Source organism: Strigops habroptila, chromosome 2, assembly GCF_004027225.2.
Source record: "Strigops habroptila isolate Jane chromosome 2, bStrHab1.2.pri, whole genome shotgun sequence".
Taxonomy (NCBI): Eukaryota; Metazoa; Chordata; class Aves; order Psittaciformes; family Psittacidae; genus Strigops; species Strigops habroptila.
The window spans coordinates 102,515,250-102,532,048 of record NC_044278.2 but is presented as its reverse complement, the minus strand read 5'-3'; the positions used below and the strand labels follow the sequence as shown (position 1 = coordinate 102,532,048).

Here is a 16,799-nt window from a genome sequence, read left to right as displayed (position 1 = left end):
ACCCACCTGAAAAAGCACCAAAACTGTTTTTTCTTGACTATTCTTGGCTTGGCCTTAAACAAAACGGGCTTGGATAAACAGTGTAATGAACAGAACTGATGTCCTTCTGGTTCACAGGAGAGCTGCGTGGCCTAGACAAGACATCACCCCTGGTGAGGCCACCAGACCAGTTAAATAAATTATCCGGTCAGAAGCAAAGACCATTCTGCTCCTTCCCATGAGATAAAACCTGCGATGGTATTTCAAAGACCTAGAGAGAGCTATGGAAACTTTTGACCTCTGCTAGAGATATTCCCAATGGCACTAAAATGACGATGTCAAGGATATTTATGCTAGACTTGGGGTGTTTTCTTCGGGTTTGAGCATTTGCCTCTAACACACCATTTCATCTGGAGAACCAATACAAACCAATCGTGGCTACAGCATTCCTCTGCCAACACAGCAATACTACACCTTCCTTTGGCACACAAATGCCATTAATTAAAATAAAAAGAAAGTCATGGCTGGAAATGGCATTTGCTAAGATACACACATTTTAACACAAGGATCTTAGCAGTACTGTGAAATGGTGTGGTGAAATGCCACACAGCAAAGGAAGGGGGTAAAAGCAAAGCTGCTGCCCAGCACTGCTGCTGCAAGGTTCCCTCCATACCCCCAAACACCAGCACTGCTCCCACTACTGATGAAGGTAGTAAGATTCAGGATCCATGTCTTTAAAAGACAGCCTATTCGCCTCCTGAATGAGGAATTTATTCACTCCATCAACATGGGATTTGATGCACAGACTTAGTAGGTTTAGCAGCTCTTTGCACCAGGAAAATTAACATTTTAAGATCTGATTTCAAATAATGATGACACATGTCGCAAGGAGCACTTAAATAATGAGTTTTTATTGGAAAGGAAGAAAAACCCACCGTAAAATATTACACTAGCCTCAAGGAAAACAAAACAAAACAAAATCAACATGTATTTCTGAAGGAAGAGGCAAGCAACTTTTACCCTCATTAAAAAGTTGAGAAATGTGCATACCACCACTAAAATATAATTAATACACATCCTTCAGAAGAGTCCAAAGGAGCAATTTAATTAACCACCCACTGATTTCATAAATGACAAGAACACACAAAGGTAATGGCACCTTATAATTGAAAATGTCCTGTTTATTTAGCTGAGCAATTGCATAAATATGAGGAAACACATCTTGAACTCATGACATTTTTAACTTTGTATGGTGTGACAGAACAACATACTGTCCATGATACAGTCACTGTATACTCCACTTATTTGATGCCTTTACCTAAGAACCTCAAAGTCACTGACAACCATAAAGGTCTTACCTTTATGAACTCTTTTTATGGGCTTTTTCCATGCCCTCTTCAACAACACAGAAGAGGTGGGAGGAAAAAAACCCCAATTTTATTGGTATGCCACTTCAAACAAACTACCACCTCACGCACAAACTTAGTTTATATCTGTAGTTCTCCCACTTTCATCTGACAGGATCCTCTACAACCCCATGAAATATTGCTGTTGATGATCTTACAAACTCATTTTTCAATTTCTCACCCTTTTCCTTCACATGGGAAAAGCTTCCTTTCAGCTACTACATCCTTTATTAAAGCTGAAGAGAAGCAGCTCTTACCGAAGTAGGAAAACAACGTAACAAAGTATGTGAAAGGCTCTTCCTTATATTTTTCATTGGACATTTCAGGAATAACATTGAACTGAATTAATATTCCTTCCTGCATTCACAAAACTCAAAATGCCTTTGTGCTGCTGCATTACAACCATCAAAGTCTATTTGACTGAACACGCAACAGAGCAACATCTGAATTTATGAGCTGCCCATCTCCCTATCATTAGGACACACTCGGAGCATTCATTTATACCTGCTCCAGGGCATACATAATTAAAAATAACAGACTGAAGAGAATCCTCAAGCATAGTAGTCTCCACCAGAAAGAAGACTGCCAGACGAAAAGTCTTTCCTTACAGGACTCAACAACATACCCATAAAATGAACCTCAGTGGTCTGAGACCACAGCAGCAGTGGCATGCAAGGATGGATGCGGCTGCCTTGCACATTGGTCTCAGGATCTCTGGTCCCACCAGTCCCCTGTATCAGCAGCCCTGGGATGACATCTACACAGCACCGACTCCCTGCCCACCTACTACAGGAAAAGCATTCCTTAATATAAATTGCATCATTAACCTCTGATCCCAACAGCATCACTGTACAATGTATCTAGCTGAAGCGATTACTTTGTGTGTTCACATTAAATACACATTTCTGCAATTTTGCATCCAACAGCAATATCTTTACTTATTGGTTTTAGCTAGTCATGTTTACTGTTCCTGAGGGCTTCCCATCCTTAAGTGTTTATGATATTTACTCAGTCTCCAGCAAACCATTACCAGGCCTACCCAGCTGTATTAGCTGCCTGTCAGTGATACTACCAGATATGCAAACATCTCTTTAAAATGATGAAACCTCCCATTACTTTTATGCACTATGGTTTATTTACCAATTAGATTAGGAAAGAAGGCTTTTTGAATAAATACCATAAAGCAGCCTCTAACAATTTTTGCAACTCTTTTTAAAGTCTTTTTGAGCTTCCATATGTGAATGCTTTAAGAGCATTCACATCAAAAACTGGCAGGTCCCCAGTACCACCTGTGCCCCATACCCCAACAGCAGCCCCTTTGGGTTCCTTGTTAATACTCCCTTAGTTGGGTGTCCATCCTTGAAGGAGTCTTAGGCATCTTACCGTGGGACTAAATACAGAACTGTTTTCCAATGGTCAATCATGATGACTGCTTCATGTTTCCAGGATTGATTCACCCTGTAAAAATGACTTAGATTTTCTGCTTTTAAACATTACAGAAAATATATTGCTTAAATTGCAATATATCTTTCAACTGCCTGCAGCTTCCGAAACAATCTGGACTGCTCAATATTGCTGACTTGTTTCTAACATTTACTATTGCAATAAACTTTACCAGAAACACTCACCTTCTTCCACGCCACTAGTATATTATGAAAGAATATGATACTCCACAATGCTTCGAAAGAACTCAATTTACCCATGATATTCCTCCATAATAACTGCACTCAAAGCTTCTCAAGTGGTCTTACCTGTAGTAAGAACATGTCCATAGTACAGAGGTTTCACGGGCTAGTTTAAGTAGGTAACAAGCATTTGAAAAGAGACTGACCACAGCTAGAGAAAGGCTTAATCGTACAAGTATTTGTTGTAAGTGTCACATCCTGCTGGGGAAAGCTCTCAAAGATAAATGGTGTTTGTGTAACTTGCCAAAAGTCACCTGGGATGCGGGACAGGGGAAAAGGAACAGGGAATCCTTAGCAGCACAGGAAAGCTCTAAATTTTTCACTTCAGTGGGCACTTTAACGAGGCAGAAGAGCCAGTGCCATGGTGGTCTGTGGCTTCTTTATGAAACTGTCCCTGACTATCTCTCCAGGCAGCCTGGAGAAGCAGGCACAGATGGCCTCCCTCCTGCCTCCCGGTGATCCCTGAGCCCACTTCTATGGAGATGCAGGATGGATGCAAGGAGATAAGTTATTAAGTGATCAAAATACATACAGAAAAACAATTCATTTTAAATATTACATTGGGGGTGTAAGTAGTTTATTAATTGCATCTTCTAGATTAATTTCTGCTTCCATTAGGTAGTGACACAGTGAAGTAATTTAAATCAAGGGATTTAACAGCACTTTGAATTAGTTTAATAATCCTAAAGCTTACTGTATATGTTCCAGTATTTAACTCACAAAAGCTACCTTTTTTTCATTATTTTATAAATTAGTTTAAAAATCAAACGTATTTCATTACCATTTCTGGTAGTAATTTTATAAGAATAATGAAAATAAACAATACCATTTCATGTTTACATAAAACTTTAAACTTAAAAGGATTCATTTTAAAAAATCATATTGTTATCACTATGAAATTAGATTCTTTCAGTGCAGTAATATCAGGGATTTGCCCTTCTGCCCTCCCTGCCACCAAAGACGACTTACATTTGATTTCCACCACTGAACAGCCCTTCTATTCACTTGTATTTCACCACAGAATGTAATTTCAGAGTGGCAGTCTTGCCTTGAGCTTGAATTATTACCTAAAAAAAAAAAATCTCATCCTTAAATTTCCTTTGCATTCTCAAAATTAGGATGAATAGAAAATAAAGTATGATCAAAAGTGTTTTTCAGGTTTCTCTGCGTATCAGCAGCAAGACAACCTCAACACCGACACCTCTGCATAGAACCCACTTTCACACAGCCTGCTCAGATTTTTTAACCCAGCAGTCAAACAACATTTGTTATCTTCTAGCAAATGCCTGCTACTGACTCTTTCCATTTCACAGGCTTTTCCATAGTTTCTGGTTTTAAGAGCAACCATCAGGGAGGCTTTCACTAGCACTATCTCATTTCACATTTCAACAGACCAGGAGATCATGGATGCTCAGCTTTCAGGGCTCAGCCAAGCTAACTTCTGGCTCACAAGACCAGAACTTCCTGCACCATCTCCCAACATCTTTACTAGCATCACAGCTAGAGGGTTATTTTTACAAGTCTTACATATGTGTGTTACCTAGGTTTAATGAAATAATAAATACAAGAAAATTATTCAAACAAAATATGCAGACGATCTGCTGTAAAACTGACCTGGCAAACCACCTTAGAATTCCTCAAGGACACCAAATGTCCATAAATTCAATTTTCTGAATTGAAAGGAAGAATTATATTAGGAGTTGAGGACAAACTTAGCTCTTTCTGTGCAAAAGACTGCATTCACTTTGTGGCTTTAGAAACTCCAGAATTGCTAAACACACATAAACCTCTTAAATAAATAAATAAGTAAAGCACTGAGAAAATTTTTCTTCCTGAATTACTCTGCGGTGTAACTAGAACGGTACTTCTCCTTCGCTGCAATATTATGTTGTGGTACTAACGCAAAAGTTCAACCTGTTTTCATTTCTTTATTACCAGTAGCAATCTAGGAAATGCTGCCATCAATAGTAAATCTACATGAAGTTGCACTCCTCTGATGCATTTTGTGCATAGCAATCAGTTCATAACGCAGTCTGGTGGTGTTTAAAATTCATTTTATTCTTCAATTACTCTGCTAGCCCAACTCTAATTTATTATATTTATATTTATTGTATTTTCTGGTACATTTGATTTTTGATATTATGACATCCTGGCTCATGCCATTAGAGAGGAAACATAAAATGGTGAGGATGTCTAGGGACAGCTGAGAATAAGATAGCAACAGCCTGGAAAATTAACAATATCACTGTCTGTGCTCAGCTAGACCTCTCCCGCATTAGCATTAAAAAAATTTGGCAGTATTTCTCCCACATAGATGTGACATCCAGGAATAGCCTCAGAGGCACCATAAAACCTCAGCTAGTGCAGCTTGGGTGGATGGGAGAGCACATGGAAGCCTCTTGGGCCACTGAGCTGCAGAAGAAATGAAACACTGGTCCTGGGCTGCTTGGAGCTCACCAAAGGAAACAAAATGGTTCTAAATGCCACCGATACTACATATGTTGATTTTATTTATTTTATTTTTAGCCTTTCATTGTCTCTGTCACAGCTACCATTTCTTTCTCCCAGCACCCAAGGTGAAATGAGAGACAGCAGCCAGAAGCCTTCTCAGAGCATCTTTCTTGAGAACCCCAGCAGACGGAGGGCTTCACCTCCCCCTCCAGCTTGGTGACTGACCGCATTAACCTTCAGGGCATGCTGCCAGCCCCACCTGCTTACTCAGGCTTTTGCCATCAAGGGAAGCTCTCACCCCACTGATTCGTCCTTCGAAGACGCATCCTCTTTTGCTTACTACTTAGTTCCCCCTACTACACCTGGCATTTGAACTCCTGCATCCAGAGGATGGAGGGACAGACCCAACAGAGAAACATCAGGCTCCTGCATTCACACCCAACCTTCTTCCCTACAGCAGATTCTGACAACTTCAAACATTAGAAATCCTCATGTTCTTGCAGAGCTTGCTCTGTCCCCAGAAATTCTACACTGGGTTTTGAGGAAATTTCTATTTTCCTTCTTTTGTCTGTTCTTCAGAAAGCCTGAAGACAGCTTGCCAAAACAACACCCAGGAGCTAACGCTCTGCAGGGAAACCCAGGCAGCTGGACCCACGAGAGGCTGCCTGCGTTGGGAAGAACTTGCAGTGGGAGAAAACTGGGGGGACCCAAATCCTCACTGATCATTCTGTCCTTCAGAAAAAAACAAAACCAAACAGACTACTTTTATTCTACGGGATAATAAAGTTTTCTCTAAGCTGTCCTGTAGCTCAGGCAGTATTGCCAGCTCCTTCTAAACCTCATAAGCAATAAGAGTTTTACTAATGATGGAGTTGCTGCCAACTGTTGCAGTCGTTTAAAAAGACAACATGAAAAATTACACGTAGCCATGTTAAAACATGACGATTCAGGCTGCAAGCTCATTTAAAGAATTAAGAAATGCCACTTCTGAGCTTACCCACTGCCTGTCAGTTTTTACCACCCCTCCTGAGCCTGTGCTGTAAACCCATTGCTGGTTTCTGTTCAAAAGCTTTTTTTATCCAGCAGCCCACTCCCATGCAAAGGATGGACACAAAAGAGAGTGGCATGAGGGACGCACAAGCATATTTCCAACATTAGGCTGCTTGATTTCACACTTAAAACACCTCACTGAAAGAAAGTTATTGGTACATGAGAAATATGGAGTACAATTTTAGCTTGTCTGACGGAGTCAGAGCAAATCACATCAGGCACTTAGGTGGGATGGAGAATTGGGACAGAGCAGATCTTCCCTCCTGTTAAGTGCAATCCCATGCCCCAGTATAATGAAATATCACTGACAAGATGAGAGAAAATAACTCCTCATGTTGGTGTGTTGGTACCAAGAAAACATATTGACCAAGTTCTTTAAAACCATGTGAGAATTTCACCTCCAACTATTTTCTCTTCCCAATCACATATACTCTTAAGTAACTTGTCTACTGCTTATGCTGCAGATCAATGCACACACTCCAGTGTCTCCCTGCACCTGCTCTCATTACCCTCTATTTGAAACAAACCACAAATCAAGACCAGAGACTCGATTTCACTTTCCAGCATGCAGAGAATAATCATCAATAATTGATGTCAGTCGGCTTCATTTGGGGCACTGCCTCAGGCATGCAATGAAGACTTCCGGTATTCACCAAGAAAAGGAGGATTTGTATATAAAATGATTTGATAATCTGAAAAAATCCCTCAGTAAACAAAGGAAGTTTACAAATAATCGCATTAAAGATTAGAGTTGTTTTAAAACAATGCAGAATGTATTCGAGAACATGTAGGAAGAAAGATGGTAATTTTAAAAGCAAAACCTTGGGGGAAAGCATTTTTCCTCCTCAAACAGAATACAGTAATTCACTTTATTAAATCCTAATCCTCTTCAATTCATGTTAAGACAGAGCATTTTTTCCAATAAAGAGCTTTATCAATCTATTTAAATGCAATTTTATAAATAAATATTTAAATATAGGTTTAATATCTGATTAAATTATTGGTTATGCCATCGTTTTTGATTGCTTCCATTTTATTTCAAATTTGGGAAGGAGGTCAATTTTAAGTCAGGAAACTGAAGAAGTTTTTTATTAAATAAGGATAGAACTTAACCTCAACTACAGAAAAATATTTAACATGATAACAAAATCAATTCGATGTCTGTCTTTTTATACTCATCAGACAGAAAATTCAGAAAATAACCCCTCCTATCTTATAAATATTATTTTCCCATCACCAATTTACTGTTTTCCAAACTTTTGTTGTGGCGGTTTATGTGAAAATCCCTGAAATAAAACCCATAAATTGTTCTTGACATTTTCTATAATCAATACTCATAATCAATAAATTTCTAAGTATCTTCCATTTAAACAACACATTATCAAAGCTCCTCACTGCTATAACTGCTGACAGCACCAGAAGAAAAAGTTACTCTGTAACTAAGAAGTAAAAGCAAAAACTACAGAATTGAACAATAATTAAGTTAGTAAAAACATACCGCACATATTGCACCAGATTTTTATGTCTTTATCGATTCTATTTCAACTTCATTCTTCCATAACAAATGTTTAATATTAGAGCTAAATTTGGAAGGATTTTTAAGTTAAGATCTGAAAAGAAAGAAAAGAGAGCAAAAAAATTGCTGAAAGATTAAGTACAGGGTTTGGTTTTTCTCCTTTTTATACTGCTTTCATTCATATATAGAACTTGATTTTATATATATAAAATATGTAAAGTTCGTTCAATGACAAGCAGAGTGCTAACCAGATTTGTACCAGCAGCAACTGAGCCCTGGCAGAGAAATCCCTAAGGGATGCTTTGCTGTAACCGTGGCGAATTCAGTGTCTTCCTCTGGAGCAGAAGCAAGCAGGACTCTCATGCCCCCAAAGGACCCCATGGAGTCACTACTGCAGATTCAATTGTATGGTCAAGCTGTAGGGGTGGCTAAGTAGAACTCAGAGTGTAATACATCTCCTGAAACACAGCACATATGGGACAGCAACTGCTCCTAACGTGTGGGTGCATTGTAGTGAAGTCCCTTCTCTCCTGCATTTTAACTTAACCTGCTTAGCAGGTTTTCAGGCATATGTGGCCTCACTTATATTAAGACTTCAGAACAAACCATCTTCTTTATCCTCAAAGTCAGTATTGCAGCTAAACCAGAAATCTTTCCTCTTTGACCCTTTGAGGCAAAGAAAAATAAAAATCCCAGCACAGTGTTGACATTATTGTGTGAAATAAGTTGCCTTCACTAAACTTGAGACTTACTTAGAGACAAACGACACCTGTTGTAAAATCCGTATGGTTCTGATCATCTGGAGGAGGTGACACGTCAAGCTGTGCCCAAAAGTTCCTCATCAAATATCTTCTGTGCATGATACTTCGTTCTGAACGTTTCCTGGCTACGCAGCTTTTGCAACTTTTCAAAATATGACTTAGAAAGCATTACACTTCTACAGCATTTCACTAGTCAACAGCACACATCCCTTACTGAAGAAGAAAGAACTGTAACAGTTTCATTTCACACTCCAGTAACCCCAAATTCTGCATTACCGCTCACTTTGGTGTTAATTTTCCCACAGATTCTCTTTTTCTGCTTACATGGCAAGACAGCTCAGGTCAAGTGCACAGACAAGCTGTGCTGCTGATTCTCCTTTTTACCACCACTGAATCACCTTCACTTTTGCTTCACTGGAAAGTTATTTTCCCTGCAGAAAGTAGGAGAGCCACAGTCAATAGATAAGTCAGCAGCTATCAGTCAAAATGAATTTCAAAGTCCGAAAAAACTCTCCACACAACTAAAACTGCAAGTATTATTTATGCAGCGTATGCCCATGCTGTATAAATACACCACGACAGGTATATTTGCTGCTGTACATGCAGTGAAACCAAATTCAGCTCGTGTCACTTCCAGCCACAGACAGGCACATATCAGAAGCTATAGAACATAAAAGTATCAGCGCTGAACAGACATGCTGAGCAATGACTCAGATAACAAGAATCAAGAGTGGTTATTTTGCCAGATGAAGTAGAAAGATACCTTTTTTTACTGATGATTGGAAAAATAAACACATTTGGTTGTTGTCACTGAATTCTTATGAAGCTTTGTAATGTGTTTGTAAAGATGTAACTTACAACTTTTTAAGACATTTGGATGAAATGCATGACAGATCCACAAGTACACAAACACATCTATATTTTTAGCTTAATATAACCTGAATGAGATTACCTTTACCTTAGCATTTAAAAGGAATTAAAATAGTTAAGCGAACCTAAATTCTGAAGGCATTCAATACTGAACGAACAACATTTTATACTGGTTTAGTGTAAGGCAGGAAACCCTGTGATTTTTAAAGCTTCAATCTTCATTAGAAGCAGCAATGACAGCTGTAATGAACTACTTATAAAAACAGTCCAGGAATTGACTTGTACTAATTTTTAATTAACATAAATGCAAGATGCAGCACAGACATGGAACTATTTTACTAATTCACTGGGTGAGCCTTCATCAGCTTCTGTCAGTAACAACAAACCACTGAGAAAACCCCTCTGCAGCAAAAAGACATAAAGACAGGAAAAAGACGCCAGACAGAAGGAAATCCTCATCAACCTGCTCTGGAGGAAGCTTGACTGAAAAAGCCTTTTTTAAAGTTTAAAAAACAATTTACTTCAGTTAACAGTTGGGGCGGCCCCAGGGAGTGGGGGTTTGGAAGATAGCTATGTTGCATATACACTGTACCAAGGGTACAGTTACAACAATATGATCACACTGGGGTTTATAGCGAACTCTTTGAACACAACCAGAAAGTTTATACAACACATTATGATCTATGTGGTCTACAAGTTGATCACACTTACAGTTGTTTCAGTCTGGTTACAAAGAAATTTTAAACTTGGTTAAAAAAACCCACAAACATAGGAGAAAATGATGGTGTGGGACAGGGGGCAGATCTAATAAAGAGAGGCAAGGGTGGGCTATTGGTAAATAAATGCATAAACTTGCAAGTAACAATAAGGCACCCTCGTCCGCACGAAGTGGCAATAGCTGTCATTGATTTTTTCTTCTATGACTTTTAATCTCCAGAGATGTAGAAGCAACTTAATAAGGTCCATATTAAGTATATCATCTATTGCAGAAATTCACTGCACTATCCGTGAGGCACATAGAGGTATTAACATCTCCAATGTCCTCCCCAAAATGTGACTTGCTTTTTATGTAGGCTACCCAGCCATAAGATGGACTTTGAAGGTACTGTTATGCACAGACTGTCACCGAAGGCATTGGGAGAACAACTATGCCGAAATCAAAACATGGGTAGCTTAAGAGCCTTGTGGGGGTTGTGAGTTTTCTTGTTTTTGCTGGTGTAGCAGGTAACAATGTCACTTAGAGGAATGATTTGAATGACATCGCTACACCCACAGAAAACCCCAGTACAGACTCTAATCTACTGCCGTAAGGGTACCTTGCTGACACAGCTCATTTCATCTGGGGACTAGAACAAAGTCCACAGACAAAAGCACCTTCACATTATGACAAAGTAAAATGCATCAACAAAGAAGGCTCGCTGCTGCCAGTCAAGGTTTTTTTTCACAAGGAAGACTTTGTTTAGCAATGCCAACCAAAACCCGGTAGCCAGAAAAATCACGACACGCCTAGACTCTGAAAAGTTGCTTTGTATCAGAAAAAACCCCATGAGATGGTCCTTTCAAAGCAAACACAACATTCCTGTGGCAGAGCATGGCAGTTTATCCAAGCACAATATAGCAACCACTGAAAACCACTTTCCACAAACTGCTTTTGGTACACAAGGCAGTGACATTTTACCTCCATTAGCTTTGCTTGAATTTCCATTTGCTTCTGTTGTGCCAAAAACCTCTGCTGCACCAGCTTTCTTCTTCCTACATACACACTCAGAAACAAGGATTAGCACTCATCTGAAGAGCGAAGCAAGCCACAGGAAGATAGGAGCTTAAAATCTTCCATCACTAGTATTCTTTGGCCTTTCAGGAGCAATATTTTGAAAATGACACTGCATTAAGAGAGGGTTCTCTGTGAAGGAGAGCTCAGATTCAAGCAAAAAGTGCATACAAAAGAAAAAGAAAATCTACACAATGAGTACAACTGCAAGAATCAATAGAAGTGTCAACTTCCATATATAAGAACACTGACTTGAATCCAACAATAAACTGTGCTTATTCTCAATTGTTTTCTAACCAGCCAATCCTCGGGAATGCACAATGCCATCACACTGATACCTTCCACTGGGCTTGTGCAACCTCTTTGGAGATGGTCATGGGAACACACCGTGGCAGTGCTATCCCTGGGATTTGGGGTCGGCAGCACAGTCTATAGCACACTTCAGAACCACTCCTACTGCAACGAACGTACCAATGCAGGGCTTGTTGCTTGTTTTTCACCATTGTGCTGAATAATATCTGACAGCACTACACCACACCAGGCAACCTGATCCAAAATCCCTGCTTTGCCTTTCTGCAGCTACTGAGTTCTTCCCTTTGCCCAGACACATATGGGTTCTCCTTTAACGCACACCACTTCCCTTGTGCTCTATTGGTAGGGAAAAGATATATAAGTCGTAGTCCCTTCCTCATTAACTAGAACTACTTACTACTACCATTTACAACATTTTTTAATCGGATCAGTTCATATACTGGATATACTCCTCGATCAAATTGTATTTTGCTCTACAATAAAGGGTTCTTCATAAAAATTCTGTACATCTGTACAGTAAAGTGTGACATCTCTCCACAATGAAACATAAAACTACTTCCTTCTCCAAGTGATAGAGGACTCAATGAGGAGAGGTGCTATGCTGGACCTTGTTCTCACCAGCAAGGAGGAGCTGGTGGGGCATGTGAAGCTCAAGAGCAGCCCTGGGTGCAGTGACCATGAAATGGTGGAGCTCAAGATCCTTGGTGCAGTGAGAAGGGCAGAAAGCAAGCTCACTACCCTGCACTTCAGGAGAGCAGACTCTGGCCTCTTTAGAATTCTGCTTGGTAGAACATCATTGGATAAAGCCCTGGAGGGAAAGAAAGCTAATTGATATTCAAGGAACACCTCCTCAGGAGTGTTGTATCCCGACAAAGATGAAGTCCAAAAACGCCATGAGGCCTGCATGGATGAACAAGGAGCTCCTGGAGAAACTCCAACATAAAAAGGAAACCTATAGAGAGTGGAAGCAAGGACAAGTAGACTGGGAGGAACACAGAGAAATTGAGTAGTCAGGGATCAGGTTAGGAAAGCCAAAGCCCTGACAGAAATAAACCTCATGAGGGACATCAAGGGCAACCAGAAAAGCTCCAATAGGCACGCTGATGATGAAAGGAAGAATACGGAAAATGTGGGCCCTCTCCAGAGGGAAACAGGAGACGTGTTACCCAGGATACGGGGAAGGCTGAGGTTCTCAGTGACTTTTTTGCCACAGTCATCAGCAGCAAGTGCTCCAGCCACACCACCCAAGCCACAAAAGGCAAACACAGGGACTGGGAGAATGAAGAACTGCCCACTGTAGAAGATCAAGTTTGAGGAACCTGAAGGTGCACAAGTCCATGTGACCTAATGAGATGCATCCCCAGCTCCTGAGACAACTGGCAGATGAAGTGTCTAAGCCCTCATCCATCATATATGAGAAGTTGTGGCAATCCGGTGAGGTTCCCATTGACTGGAAAAGGGGAAATATAACCCACATTTTTAAATGGGGGAAAAAAACAAAAAAAGGAAGACCTGGGGAACTACAGGCCAGGCAGTCTCACTCGGTGCTTGGAAAGATCATGGAGCATATCTTCCTGGAAACTATGCTAAGGCACATGGACAATACGGAGGTGACTGGTGACAGCAAACATGGCTTCACTAAGGGCAAACCACACCTCACAAATTTGGTGGCCTTCTATGATAAGCCCACAGCATTGATTGGCAAGGGAAAAGTGACTGACATCACCTACCTGGAGGACTTGTGCAAAGTGTTTGACACACTGTCCCACACAACATCCAGAGATAATCTAAACTGGAGATGCATAGATTTAACAGATGGACCACTTGGTGGATAAGGAATTGGCTGGATGGTCACACTCAAAATGTTGTGGTCAATGACTCAGTGTCCAAGTACAGACCAGTGACAGGCAGCATTCCTCACGGGTTGGTATTGGGACCTGCACTGTTCATTTGTTGGCAATACGGACAGTGGGACCAAGAGCACCTGCAGCAAGTTTGCTGACGACACTAAGTTATGTGGTTCGGTTGATACGCTGGATGGAAGGGATACCATCCAGAGGGACCCTGACAGGCTTGAGACGTGGGCCAATGCCAACCTCATGAAGTTCAACAAGGCCAAGTGCAAGGTCCTGCACTTATTTGGGGGCAATCCCAAGCAAAATACAGGCTGGGCAGATACTGGATTGAGAGCAGCCCTGAGGAGAAGGACTAGGGGGTGTTGGTCAACAAGAAACTGAACATGAGCCAGCAGTGTGCACTCACAGCCCAGAAACCAACTGTGTCCTGCGCTGCATCAAAAGGAGTGTGACCAGCACATTGAGGGAGGCGATTCTCCCCCTCTACTCTGCTCTTGTGAGACCCCACATGGCTGTACCATCCCCACAGTGCTCAAGACCAGGCAGGATAGGAATATCTCCAATCCGGTCCAGTGGGAGGCATGCCTGCCAACGGCAGGGAGGTTGGAACTAGGTGACCTTTAAGGTCCCTTCCAACCCAAACCAGTCTATGATTCTTCTCTGTGGAATGAAGAAAAAACAGCCAAGCAAAATGCAACATCTATCATTCCATCCCAAAGTAAACCAACTCTGCCTGGGCAAAAATTAACTTCTATGTAATATTGATCTGATACATTTATAACCTCACAATCACTTTTCTTACCCAATGTGGGCTGTTTTGTTGTGATGACAGCAAGAAAATTCTAGACATTCTTAAAAAAATGCCTCCACCCCAAAGCAACATCACAACTTGCTTACTTAAAACAAAAATGAGGCTGCAAATATTGAGCTATGTTACCCCAAGTTTCCATTTTTTAAATAAAAATATTTCCCATTAATTGGGCAGAAAAATCACAGAAAACAATTTAAAATCTTGCATTTTCAAAAGTTACCTAATTTTATATCAAACATCTGTGTACTTAAGCTTTTGTTTTCACCATCTAATGCACAGCTCAATGTGACAGACTCAGCAAGAGATTCCCTTCTTCTTCCAGACCCCAAATTACTTGTATACTAACATAAATTATATAATTGCTGAAAATAAGCATCTATGAGAATGTAAAGGATTGATATCTATGCAAATTCATATCACCCAAAATAGTTTAGAAATTAAAGAGACACCTGTAGTACTGCAAAGCACATTGCAAGGATGAAGTCAGCTGAGGTACAGCACTGCTACCCTCTGTAACGCAGCAGCAGCAGGGCTGGGAACATATCCATACATGTCAGTAGATAAATCAGTGCCCAGATCCAAAGCAGAAGTCAGCTACTTACATGCAGAATACAGAACAGTCAGTATGAAAACACAACAGGTTTATCCCATGAACTTTGTGAACATAAATCCTGACCCTGAAAACATTTACATGCAGGCTTAACATTAAGCCTAAGAACAGACCCACTAATTCCAAAAGAAATACTTGGGCGTTTAAAACTAAACATATGTAAGCACAAACATCTGCAGAATTGGGGCCAAAAAAAAACCCCACAAAAAGCACACACCACAAGATTATTATTTTTTATTGCTCCGTAGACATCATGACCCAACAATTACATTATTTGATACTGGTATTTAGAAGAATTTTCATCTTCAAAAGGCACTACAATCTGTAACAAACTCCACTGACCTAATAAAGCAATTAAGCAGCATGCAATTCAGCATGTGACATTAAAATTGCTTTTGCAAACCAAATCAATAAAGAATTTTCATGTATCAGAGACAAGCCACTGCTGTATCAAACAGGCAACCAATTTCCTCCGGTGCCTTTCAACACCAAATGAATGCTGTTTTCTTATTAGTTACAGCTCTTAATGTTTACTAGCTCTTTAAACAAGCATAATTTTGCTGATCTGAGACAGTAATTTATATTAATCCGATTTCTAGTACAATCATATCTGTATACATTTCGCTTTGATATGGTTGGTATCACTTCTTCACAGTTGCTTTCAACTGTATTAAGGCATTTTTTAAGAGTACCTAAAAATTGGATTTAAAAAAAAAAAAAGGACGGGGATATTTTGAAGTATTTTCAAGTAGACAGTTTTAACTAGCAGCTAAACACCTCCCGCCATTTTTTAGTGATACAGCCCCACAAATATAAACTGAAATTGAGATGGACAGGCTGTTCAAGGGCAGGTAAAGCCTTATGAAAAAACAAAGTTTCACCAAAGTCATCAGGGCTTCAATGAGAGCAGGCTCCAAACAAATGCCACAGCTTTCAATGTCAAAGCAAACATTTCTGTAATTATGCATGACAGGTTTTTGTAAGCTTATTTTTTAACCTAACCCAACTGTCTCAAGAGAACAGTACTTTTCCACTCAATCACCAGCTTATGCTCCTCTTGTAAAGTTTTGTCCCTAAAGTGTAGCTTAATTTTAATTTATTTTTAATTTAAAAGAAGATTCGAGTCCCATATTAGGAAATCACGCTGTGTTTGCAAATCTCAGACCCAAGTCTAAGGCCCTGGCCTCTTGCTGAAGTCAGTAGGCAGAGTTAAGGGTCAGTACAGTCAAAAATTCAGGACTGAAAACTTTCATTGTAAAATTATGCTTCCCCCCTCTCCCAATATCCAGAGATTTTAGAATTGTAATAATACAAGCACTTTAAAACTTAACATTGCATTAGGGGTTTTTTATTATTAAGAAAATAATCTACTTGAGCACAGTGGTATACATTGCAGCTGTTGAATTTGGAGCTAATCATTTTATATTGCACTATGTTCAGGAAAAATGATTCCTCGCTCAGCAAGCTTATCATTCAGAAAGAAAAGAAGTAAATGATAAAGGACCTTACGACTCTAGAAAGTGCACTGATATACCTTGTTCACATTATGAGGAAATGTGTTCTAATAAAGTCAGGGCAGCATATGGTACTATCATGTTTACTTTCCAAGTGGTAGGGACACTAACCAAAACCATCTGATGTTTCTCCCTAAGCCTCCTTGATCTGGTGCTGGATTGCAGCTTAGAATAAAGCATCGTGAAGCCAAAAGGAGTTGGGCAGAC

General features: G+C 40.0%; 1 protein-coding gene across 2 annotated transcripts in view; it reads right to left on the bottom strand.

Moving 5' to 3' along the window:
• Positions 1 to 16,799, bottom strand: part of LNX2 (ligand of numb-protein X 2) — a 54,934-nt gene that overhangs the window by 36,740 nt on the left and 1,395 nt on the right. The window contains exon 1 of one of the 2 annotated variants that reach the window (XM_030476436.1): positions 9,173 to 10,403. The exons of the other annotated variant lie outside the window; for it this stretch is intronic. The gene's annotated coding sequence lies outside the window, so the exon portion shown is untranslated. Of the gene's footprint in view, positions 1 to 9,172; positions 10,404 to 16,799 lie in introns of those variants that run through there. 2 annotated transcript variants of the gene reach the window in all.